Source organism: Micrasema longulum, unplaced genomic scaffold (assembly GCF_059751315.1).
Source record: "Micrasema longulum isolate JH-2025_06_02 unplaced genomic scaffold, ASM5975131v1 h1tg000127l, whole genome shotgun sequence".
In the NCBI taxonomy this organism is placed as follows: Eukaryota; Metazoa; Arthropoda; class Insecta; order Trichoptera; family Brachycentridae; genus Micrasema; species Micrasema longulum.
The window spans coordinates 2,647,856-2,660,483 of NW_028277333.1; positions in this window are offsets into that span (position 1 = coordinate 2,647,856).

Consider the following 12,628-nt stretch of genomic DNA (forward strand, 5'->3'; position numbering starts at 1 on the left):
GTATGAAATATACCATTTCAAAACGAAACAAGTAAAAAAATATCCATTAACGTCCTACATTTGTCAATTTCTTCAAATCTTCATTCTTCACTAAAAAAAGTGTTTTGTTTTTTTCCTTCCATCTATAGGGGGGGCCCCAATCTTATCCGCCCAGAGTGCTAAAATCCAAAATACATCGCTGTTTTTATCTAATCCATGTTTACTTTTTTTTTTTTAATTGTGCGATTTCGAAAACCATTGGCACAATCGTATGATTTCCTGCGTTTTACGAGACTACGGCCTTAATTCTTCTTTAATGTTGACTATAAAAATTTATTTATGTATATACGTATATTTGTAATTATTAATTACTGTCAATTTTTTTGCAATCAATGAAAATATTAATCAATTTAACCAATAAATCAATTTTTAAATGTATTTAATAATCAAAATGATCTTAAGGTTTTAAAAATGGAAAATATAAATGAAATGAATTACATGTATTTAATATGAAACAATATGATAGTACATCGCTGTTTTTATTTAATCCATGTTTACAATTTTTTTATTAATTCTGCGATTTTGAAAACCATTTTTTTTAAATGGCACAATCGTATGATTTCCTGTGTTTTATGAAACTACAGCCTTAATTCTTCTTTAATGTTGACTATAAAAATTTATTTATGTATTTACGTATATTTGTAATTATTCATTACTGTCAATTTTTTTGCAATCAATGAAAATATTAATCATTTAACCAATCAATAAATTTTTAAATGTATTTAATAATCAAATGGAAAATATAAATGAAATGAATTACATGTATTTAATATGAAACAATATGATTGTACTTCACATGGTGAATGTTAAATTGGAGTAGAAGTAAGTATATTTTGAATTTTATCTTCAAATATTCACAACTAGTAAAAATTTGATTTATAGAAATCTTAAATGTTTATTCAGTCCTACCTTAATAGGCCATGAATATTTGGCATATTTTTAATTTTTCTGTTACATTTTTTAATAAAAAGTACGGCCTAATGTGTATATTGGTTCCCTAAACTTATTTATTTATATTAAAGTTCTTTAAAAATTCAAATGGCACTGTATAACATATTTTACTTTTGCTAGTAAAATATTTTATTTTTAACTAAGTTGTATAAAATTATTGTGTATGGAAATCTCGTGATATTAAATTTTGTGGAAATAGTGAGCATGTGGAAGTTAGTAAGTAGTCCATGATAGGACAATTATTTACTCTTACAAGAAGTGAGAGCTTCGACATTTTTGGATAAAATTATTGTTATTAATAATAAGATATTTGTGATATTTCCTACTCGTTTCGCCCTTGCTCGATTCTTTGTCAATCTTTAGTGGAGGACCATATTTTGGCCTGACACTGTCACGTACGAAGCCACCTTCTCATACTCCCTGTCCTTTTTTTTCCCTACCTAACCACCGACAGATGTTTCACAGTGAAACCCCCGAATTACTTCCTTTAGTCATTTATGTCTAATTTTTAAAGTCCCGTTTCATTGAGTACCACTGTTTCATAAAAGTTTTTGTTTAAATATTTTACTCTGGATTTTTACTGAAAATAATTACAATTGTTAACAACTAATAAACGTTAAGATAGTTCCAAACAAGACCGACAAAACTTTGCAATTGCTTGATATTCTTAAACAATATGTAGTACAAATTGTTTTTGTTTCAAAGTTAAAACCTTTTTTTAATGCTAGTAAGTAGTTTTCATTAAGTTCATTATTTTAATAATTTAGATATTTTGAAGAAAAGCCACCGCACCGCACCTTCTGTTATATTTTTAATTAAAAAATCATTCAGTGTAAAGTTTTTTTTATATGCGTAGATGCTAGGTACGAAATATAGTCACCATGCCTCGGATGGTTCTTTTGGTCCGTTTAAAAATAATAATTCTAATTTAGGGGTTTTTACAGAATAACAAATCTGCCAATTGCCAAAATATGCTATTATCCTTATTTTTATTTTTCTTTCATTCTGTTAACCTTTAGTATAGTTCTAGTATTAAAACATCTAGTTTTATAAGTTTATAATAAGCTGAGGAGAATGTTTTTGCCAATTTGACCGAAATAAATTATGCATGGTTTTGATATTTAAGACTACAATATTGACTTTGAAGTTATGCGCTAATTTCAATTGAATAATTTGAAAAGCTAAATTTGTTTCTTAGAAAGGCTGCCAATTTGATCTGTTTCTGTAAAATATGAACTACATATTAATATGTATCACTGAATGCACTAATGGAGATAGAATATTATCATTTTTATTTACTTTCCTCGTCAGGTTGGGATACATATTTATAATTATATTGATAAGTGAAACCAAAATTGCACCAAGTTAGGTTGCTGCCTTAACTTAACTCCTAAGAGTAGAACAATAAAACATGCAATACTGTTGAAATGAAAATTATTTCTTCATTTCAACATCAAATTTGAACCTTCAGTGATGTTTTAAAGTATTTTCCTTTTAATGTAGAAACTTCGCTGACCCCTAGGTGTCAGAAATAAATAACAGAAATAGCAAACTGCAGAACGCATTGAAAATGATGCGGCTTTGTTAAAAACATATAATTAGTGTATAAACATGTAACACCAAACAGATTGTACAAGAAATATCATGTTAATGATGTTGTACGATGAATTGTATATTGTAAATGTTAGGTTTTTGCCATGTTATGTGTATTATTTGGACAACATTATTTATAATGCATTGTTTCCTAGGGGTTAATTTGATAGTATTCTTTGTTGTTCTCCGCCATTTGGAAAAACATATTTTTGTAAACTAGTGTGACGAATATAAATGAATGAATAATTATTATTGTTAATGTGTATATTAGAATTTCTTGAAGTGAAGTGTTTGTATTTGATGCACTGGTAATAAATAAACTGGCCAATATTCAAATAATATGCTAATTTGAGGTATCGACATTTTGTACTGCAGGTATGAGTGAATGAGATATCATTTATTTATTGAATATTTTTCAATCAGATAATAAATAACCTATAGGATTTCCAAGTGTACCACCATAATGTTACGCATAAATATGATATCCAATAATGATAAAACATACATCTTGCCAGACTAGATTGTTTTTTTCAAAATGTTTTCATGTGAACTTCATTATTTTAAAAAAAATTATAAAATTGGAATCAGTAGTAAAAGCAGTAATACTTTGGAGCATTGCCGGAATGCGCTGAACACTGCCAATCACCAGCTCTGCTAAAAGAAAGATTACAGAAGAATCGGTGATTGGTTTAATGATATGTACCAGGAAGCTACCAATGAGAATAATATTTTCTTCTTCAAAATGCAAACAGAGAAACCACAATAGTGAATCAAAAAGAAAAGCGGAAAAGGAATATCACAGAAAAAATAAATTAGTAAGATTTACTTTAGAAACTTGAGAAATTTAAATTATTCGACCCGCCCGCTCTACAATAAACTAAGGTCACGTAGAAAAGAGTTCAAACCTCGAATCAATTTGTGCAAAGATGAAAACTAGTAATTTTTCAATAATAAAAAGAAAGTATAAGGAAGCAATTAAACACTAAAAATCTGCTAATGCAAAGACCGATTTAGCACATCTTGAGAAGTAAGTACTTTAATGCCAAATTCTACAATGGCAACAGATAATGTTTGCCAGCATGAAACCTTAGTTTGGTAAGTATTGTGGAAAAATCAAAATGTGGTCAGATCTGAATCGGCCTTGAAAGAAGCGTTCAGGAAAAGTTGTTAATGACATTTGTCTTAAGAATGCAAAACTAAGAAAGTCTGTACGGGCAACTATTATTCCATTCTGTACTCACGTCGATAATGATTAATAATTACAAATCTTCATTGTGCCCGCAATATCTGCTAAATGATTTTTTTTTTAAAAGTGTTTTTGATTTCTCATCCGACTTAGACAATTTTGTTTCAACAAAATACATTCAAATATTTTTCAAAATAAAATTGTGATTTTTTTTTGTTGTAACTTTCAAAACATGTGATTAAATAAATCCACCATCATTGTTTAATTAATCTTCTGAACAATTTTTAAAATGTTACTTAACATAAATATATTGCCAGTGTAATGACGATATTAATATTTGGTTGGTTACATATATCTTCTAGGTAACTCAACTGATGAACTTGCTTTATAAACTTTGTAATTTAACTGACAAAATATGATTTATATACTTACTATCCATTTTCATATGTGATGCGATTTAAAAAAAAAGCCAGAGTTAAAGCGTAGTACTTAACTCCTAACTCACATTTTTTTAAAACCGATTGAGGTGAGAGTAAAATGGTGAAACGCACCCCACGTACATGCCTTGTGGTATATCTCATTAATTTACCCAATTTAAGATGATTATAATTTACCATTAGCTCTGATATTCTCGGAGCAGATCTGTTAGGTGAGAGATATGTGGCGAAGTAATAATTACAGCCGTAGCGGTTGTCAATTATTATTAGCGTTAAATTATGTGCTGCAAAACAAATTAGTTGTACATATTGTATTGTAAGTCATTGTGAAAGGGGTAAATAACTATTACTGTGCCGCAATTGCAATACTGAGGATTATTCTATCCAAAATTATTAGGGAGAAGAAATCCTGATTATGACCATAGGGTCAACCAAGTCCGCTAGAAATGGAAACATCCTTGCAGCTTCTTACATCTTTCATTGTAATTATTATCCTTATTCTGTGTACCAACTGGATTACTTTTATTTTAGATTGTCTATATTTTTATCTAATAAAAATTATAAAAGTGAAAACATGTTTCATTTATTAACTAGTTAATGTAGCAGCAGATGATATTTTGACATCAGCGGGCTTATTACCAAACGGCAATTTCTTTATTTTATTATTTTTATACTTAAATCAATTAAATATATAAAAAGACAACTTATAGTAACAAAATATCATTCTTACAGAAACGCAACTGAGAGAATGTATCCCTTTTAGCATTCCAGGCTAGTCATTTTTCTCGGTGCCTTTTAAACATACATCTCAGAATGGTATTTCCATTTTTCATAATACTCATTCAATAACCAATATTACTATACCAATATTTATATTACTATAACCGGGCCCAATTCAAACTACTCCAACACAATCCAATTATGTTTTACTTTGAGCGAAAATAGCAATAATTGCCGTATACCGCTCTCCTTCACTAAATATAAAATCTATCACTAAACTGAAATTGAAAATAGAAGTCAATAAAAAAAATATATCTTTCTTTTATTGCAGGAGATATTAACATAAACCTTTTAAATTCCGTTTTAAATTAATCAGATAATGTTTACAAAAACCTTCTTTATTCTGCAGAGCTTTTATCATATTTAAACACCTCTGCTAGGCCAAACATTCTCACAAACTCGTGCCTTGATCACATTTTTCTAAAAACTAACCAAACCTGTCTCCCAAAATCTGATACACTCAAAATTGACTTAACTCACCACTACCCAACTTTTAACTGCGATAGCACATGTAAATCTAACAATGAGGAACTTCAGCCCTACGGGAAATTGGATACAAAAAATGTTTTCTTGCGCGGAGTAAAAATTAGAGCTTTAAATTGTAAATCAAAGTTTCTTGAAAATATGCGGAAAAAATAATAATAAACATTTTAATAAAAACGCACTACTTTGAATGACGTCACTGGTTCATGTGAATCAACCTATGATCTGAGAGCTATGGAAGATTTCCGGTCTGCTTGTCGCTTCTGGACCAATGGGAAGAACTGAATGAGAATAAGCGGAAATGAACCTCTGACGTTACACGCGGAGTTATTTCAGAAATACAAAACTTTAAAAAATCGCAGCGCTAATAATACGATATATTAAAATTTAAAAAAACAACTAAACTTCTTCATTCAACTGTCTAATAACTAGAGACTGGAAAATTTCGCGATAGCGATAAAACTAAAAATAACGCGAAATTCGGTGTTTTTTGAAAATAACTCGAAATTCGGTGTTTTTGGAAAACAACAAGCTTAGTAAGCTTTGAACAGCAATAAAATATTTCGCCGAATATTTTAAGTCGCTAACTTCACGCTCGTTTCTCTGTGTCATTCTATGGAATCTTGGCTTGATTCGAATTGGAGGCCATATTTGTTTTCATAACTGTCATATTTCCATAAAAGTGTTGTTATGTGCCGATTCTGCAATATGACGATATCTTGGGAACGAAAGGATTCTCGTGAAAAATATATTCATGGTGTGAAACATAAGAAAAATGCCGAGAAGAATTCAGCTTGTACTTCAAAGCAATCTTCTATATTTACGGTGATAAAAGATGTTACCATAAGACAGGATGCTGTTACGGTATCGGCTAAAGACACGACTGAAACCTTTATCAAAGCCAACATACCTTTGGAAAAACTGGATTTTTATCTTCATCGCTTTATCTGCCTTTGAATTTTTTATACCACTTGCATACATTTTGTTGTGAAGGTCATCGAAGGCCTTCTGCAACCTACTCAACGTTTCTGCAGCAGAAATTTCATCCGCATACAAAATGTAATGCAATATGTTATATATTTATTCATATATTATAAAAATCGCTTAATTAACCTTTTTGTGTTCGCATAACGAATGCGTAACTATTGACGACATGAAATTTGACACAGATGTCAGTGACAGTTCTACACACCCATAGAATTAAGAATAGTCCAGAAGGAGCGTAAAATCATATTTGAATACATCGGACTGTGTCCAATAATCCTCCCACTATGCCCCACTTTCGCCGCGCGCATTCGTGATGTCGCTGCGTAATGTTGCACGAAGGGAAAAAATATAATTATAACACAAATGTAAGGTAAAAAAAGCAATATGTTGATTTCTCTAAAATTTTATTTTGCACGCGGAAATATTGATTGACACAACAGAGTAGATAAGTAAAGGGTCATTTAATAAGAGTAATTGAATTAATGAACTTTGAAGTTAAAATATAAAACAAATTTTATATGACATAAAACGGATATTTTTTAATCATGTTAAATAATATTTTATGTTGTGAAGATAATGTCGGCCAAACGTCCCCCACGGCGTTGTTTAATCCGAGGTCTAATTTTCATTAGTTCTTTCATTGGGTGAGCAAAGTAGGGTAAAAAAAATTACTACCCTGGCAATACTAACGAAATTTCCATTTTGTTTCTTCGACAATCTGACAGATGGAAAAATAATTCAATTTTTAAGTAATGCATTTGCTATTTTAACATTCGTTTGCTAATTACACATGAAATGTGATACCATCCTGTTTATTTAAGATCCTAGCAGTATTTCTACACTTTAAAAGGACACAACACGGCATAGTTGAATTCAAATCAGGAGTTGCGTACTGAGCGACGTCTACAAAGAAACTAATGGGTCAATTTTTTTTAATTACTATAAAAAAAATACCACATTATCTTTTACATAATATTTTATTTTTTCTTTCTTATGTTTTACAAAAATATTATAACTGTCCATTATTTATTATAGGAGCAAAAATTTATTAGCATTTTCTTGTATACCCACGAACAGGCCATGCCTTTGTGGGATTTTTTGTTTACTATTTTTCTATTAATATGTATTTCATTGATATGTAATTATGCTTTTTTTTAATACTCTGTTTTGTTTTATGTTTATTGTAAAAAACAAAAAAAAATAATAATAAAAAAAAAACGTAAACCTACTCATTTATGTGTAGTTTGGTCGCCTTGTGTTTGTTTGATGTGCGTATGCGGTTTCTGGACTATTCTTAATTTTATGTACACACCTAAAAATAAAAAGATTTTACAAAGTCGAAGATCCCGCATAGTTGAAATAAAAAAAGTCACCTCATTTTTTGATCACGTATATACCAGTGCACGGTGGTCCCGCCGTAGGTCACAGCTTCCAATATTCATGTCCAAATTATGATGTGTCACTAGTGACTAAAAGCCAAATTTACTGATAGTATAAAAAAGACTTAGGATTTCTAAAGGGTTCATCTGTATTTTAGCATCGAGAGTGAGTACATCCAAGGAAATGCTAATTACTGTAATCAGTGCGCTTATTAGTCACCGTGTTAACTGTTCTATGTTTCTCAGAATTAGTCATTGATGTGTATTTTTTTCTTATGGAAATTCAACTTGAAAGTATTTTTGATTATTTTTATATACTTTGAAGCGTAAGTGAATAACAGTTTTTGAAATGTGCCCCTGCTACATAATGCACAATTTTTGTTTAAATTAAAAATTTTATTTTTGTTTCCATAAACTTTTAACTATTTTACCCCGCTCTGCCCCCAACCTTATTTACTACATAATGTTACAAATACAAAAAAAAATCAAGTACTGGATGCCAAAAATGGTCGGTAAATATTCTGATTGGTAGAATGTGACAGAAAAATGCGACCTTTTGGGATCCACGCAACGTACAGGAAGTCCAGGAGCAGCTACAAGAGATGCCGTTTTCAAATGATCGACACATGAAGAATTTCGCGGACTGTAGCAAACGATCAAAATGTTCAAGGTTAGCAATTTTATCAAAAGTAGACGATTCTGCCGTAAATACTTTATTAAAGTACTCCGATCAATCTAATACATCTTTTTTACAAGTCAGTACTGACGAAGTAGTATCTCTCATTGCATAAGCAAAGTTAACTAAACATCAGTATTTATTAATAAAACAATTTGTGCATTTCAAAAGAGCTCCTTATACTCTTCCATCTTACCGGAATGTATTAAATGCAAAAAAAGCGGTGTATACATCGGAAAAAAAATCACAGAATTGTCTGCCGAAATAGAATTGCAATCTTTGTTAGATCACACCACAAACCGTAAACGTGAATCTCAAAAGAAAGTTATAGAAAGTATTAAGTGCTCTGACTTGTTATATAATTACGGCCTTAATAAGGATCTGATAGACAGGTGTTGCCATTTGCTGCAATGTTTGTCATCAGGATATAATATAAATAAAGTTAAGTATAGGGATTACACGTTACAAACTGCTCAACAACTAGTTCCATGGTACTACTTGCCGCCATCTTCTGTCCATAAAATACCTATTTATAGGTCTGGGGTGATTGAGCATACATTATTGTCTATTGGAGAGTTGTCTGAGGAAGCAGCGGAATCAGGCAACAAAAATATTAAGCTTTATAGGCGCGATAACACACGAAAAATGTCACGAACTTTATCTAATACCGATCTATTACATAGCCTTCTTCTTACTTCAGATCCCTTAATTTCAAGCCTTAGGAATTTGCCTCGTAAGAAGAAGTCTATTTTGTCAAAAGAGTTTGTTATGTGTTTATTTTTTTTTTTTTAAAGTGCAACTAATAGTTTTTAATATTTTTCTTTGAAATATATAGTTTTGTAAATATTAAGTGCTGACATTTTTATTTATGTAAATTGACAACACCTACACTAGATTTTTAATGAACCGTTATTTTTTTGTACGTTTAGTTTTATATTTGTACTCTTTCACCATATATTTTTCTGTCATAATGTAATTTTTGTGTACCTACTAAATAAACCGATATAAAGACATTTTAAAATTTTGATATGTTTACAATAATCATCATTGTTTTACATTTTTTTCTATTTTATTAAACTAATAAACTATATATTTCAATAAAAGTGAGTTGTTTTTTACAGAAATTAGTCATTCTTATTAAAAAGTATTTTTTTTAAAATACGGTAGCATATGCTTTGAATGTTTATTACAACAGCAAAAGGCTATGACTGCCCCTCTATGAACGCGGGACCACCGTACAGTGGTTTCAAAACAATGCAAACTACACAAGAATGTTTTTATCATCATATAAATATTTGAAAAACTAATATGTTATTGTTAAACAGGCTGTTTAATATTTAAGAAAAAAAAAACGAAAAAACGTCAACATAAACAATCACACGCCCATAGTAATTATCAATATAATTACAATTTAGGCCATGTTTCAAGGTTAAAATAATTTTTTTTATTTAAATGTGTTTAATTCGCACACGCGTCATTGTTTTTCCAGAGGTCATGGTGTATATGTGTTGGTGGTGTTCAGAAACAGCATTTTATTCTATAATTTTTTTGAATTCTGTTGTTTTATTAAAACTCGATTGCTTTATTTTTTTATTCATAATTTCTAATTTATCTAATATTGGACCTTAAATTTCTACAATTATTTTTTTTGTATCTTTTGATCGGTCGAAATGAGGAAATATTACAGACTACGAATACCGATAAAAATATATGAAATGGATTTAAAAAAATTATAATAATAGAAATAGTTAAAAAATTTCAAATATATATTTTTATTTGTTCAAACAAACAGAATCAATCCAAATACTGTCTATTATTATCGATGGTCTTTTTTCATGTTTTTCCCATCCTCATAAAACTTCTGTGGTTTGTGGGCAAAAAACTGGGACAAGTGGTTTTCACAGTCAATTCTTGAATCCATTTTCAGAGTAGAGAGTTTTGAAGAGACCGGAACAAATAATAATCTTAAGGTGCAAAATCAGAGCTGGTGGATGGGTCAAAACTTCCCAGCCAAGCTCCTCCAGTTTTTGTCGGGGGAACCAAGATGTGTGGTCTCGCATTGTCCTACTGGAAGATGATTGACGTCACGGGATTACGTCAATTCTGGACGCTTTTTCTTAATTGCTTTGCTTAGTCGCGTTAGTTGTTGGCAGTAGTGATCCGAATCAATAGTTTTGCCATAGTGGACGATACCCTTGTGGTTCCCACCACACGCATAGCATCACCTTCTTATTCGTCAATCCTGGCTTTGCGACTGTTGCTGGAGCTTGTGATCGCTTTTTCCACGACCGTTCCCGCTGCACATTGTCGTACATAATCCGTTTCTAATTCTTGTTTTAGAATTCTTTCAGTAGCTCATTGCATGCAGAAATTCGGTCCATTATTTTTTTTGCACTCAGTTCATGCGGCACTCATTTATCGAGCTTCTAGACCAATCCAGCGGAATGCAAATAGTTTGAAACATTTACATGATCAATGCTTAACTCCTGAGCAATCTCACGAGTGGTCGCATGTGGATTTTCGTAGACTTTTTACATTATTTGGTCCACTTTTTCCGTGATAGGTCACCCAGAACAAAGTGCATATTTGACAGTGAAATTTCTTAAACGAAACCGTTTGAACCATTGTTATGTTATACGTGTTGTTAGAGCATCGTCACTTTAAACTGCACATTTTTTTTCACGGGCCCGCGACGCATTTTTGCCTTTTAGGAAGTAAAACTTCAAAATACCACGGATTTCCTCGCTCGACACATTCGTTTTCAAAATGAAATAACTTTTACACGAATGATCAAAACGAAGCTTTATGTTAATTGAAAATATTTTTTGAAATGTCAGCTTTCCAACGCGAGCCTATTTGTCAAAATCGGTATTGTTGCCAAAGTTAAGTTTAACCCCATCTTGCGACAAAATACGAAACTACTTTTTGAAAAACCTATTATTTTCAAAATCAATTTGGATATTGAGGAGAAATGTTTTCGTACATAACTTTAAAAAATAAATTATAAAAAGATACGTCCATAAAAAAACGCGAAACTTTTGGTCTTGATAATTGTGACATCAAGATTCAAGACGTTAACACATTAAGATTCAAGATTCCATAAAAAATCAAACGGTTACAAAGTTTAAAATTAACATGAATCGTGACGTATTAGAGGCGTGCCCGTGATGTGCGCGGGAATCCAAAAGCATAAATTAAAAAATATTTTATGCGCTGCTAGATTTTTATACTTGACAGTAGGTATTTCATAGACCCTGATTTCTTTAAAATCGTTTAAAAAAAGTTATATTTCCCTATGTTGTCTAAATTCATTTAAATATGATGCATAGTTAGAAATTTCAATAACGATGTGAAGCTAAATGTTATTTAATTATGTGTTTTATTGCTATCCCGTTTTGTCCCTTGATTCAGGGTAGTTAAATGTCAATGCGTAAATATCACTTTTGACAAATTTGTTGACCGGATCTTGATTATTACTGTAAAAAGTGTTTGGCCCGAAGATTTTTTCTTGTATAGCGAAACCGAGAAGTTATTATTCTGAAAAAATTGTTTTATTTTGTTACTAGAATTTCATGTTACTTCATTATACCCACTTTTTATTATTTGAATAAGGTTTCGGTCTCGTGGCTAGTGTTGCGGACTCACGGATCCAAAGTCCGAGCCTCGAATCTCACTCTATCTCAACTTTATTCTGCCTCACTTGTAAAATCCCATGTCCCAAACCCTCTTATGTTCAGGGTAGAGTAAAAACTGTTTTTACTTCTGTGGCAAATTGCAGCTTTTCTATTTTGATTTTGAACAACACTGAACAAATACTGAGGTTTACACACATATTTAGGTATATTGTTTGAAGTCCTAACAGAAAGTGAACGGTGCTTCTGAACTTTGAAAATTATAAATTTATGACTTAAATACCAAATTTGGACAGATTGAGATTTAAGTTGACAATACCAGATGTTAACACTCGCGTAATTTTGTTTTATTTAAGATCGAATGATCGTAGAGTGGACTTTTCATGCAGCAGAAAGAGAAGAACCAAATTTGGTTTGTTGTTTTTCCGTGGCTAGTGTTGCGGACTCACGGATCAGAGGTCTGATGTTCGAACCTCACTCTACCT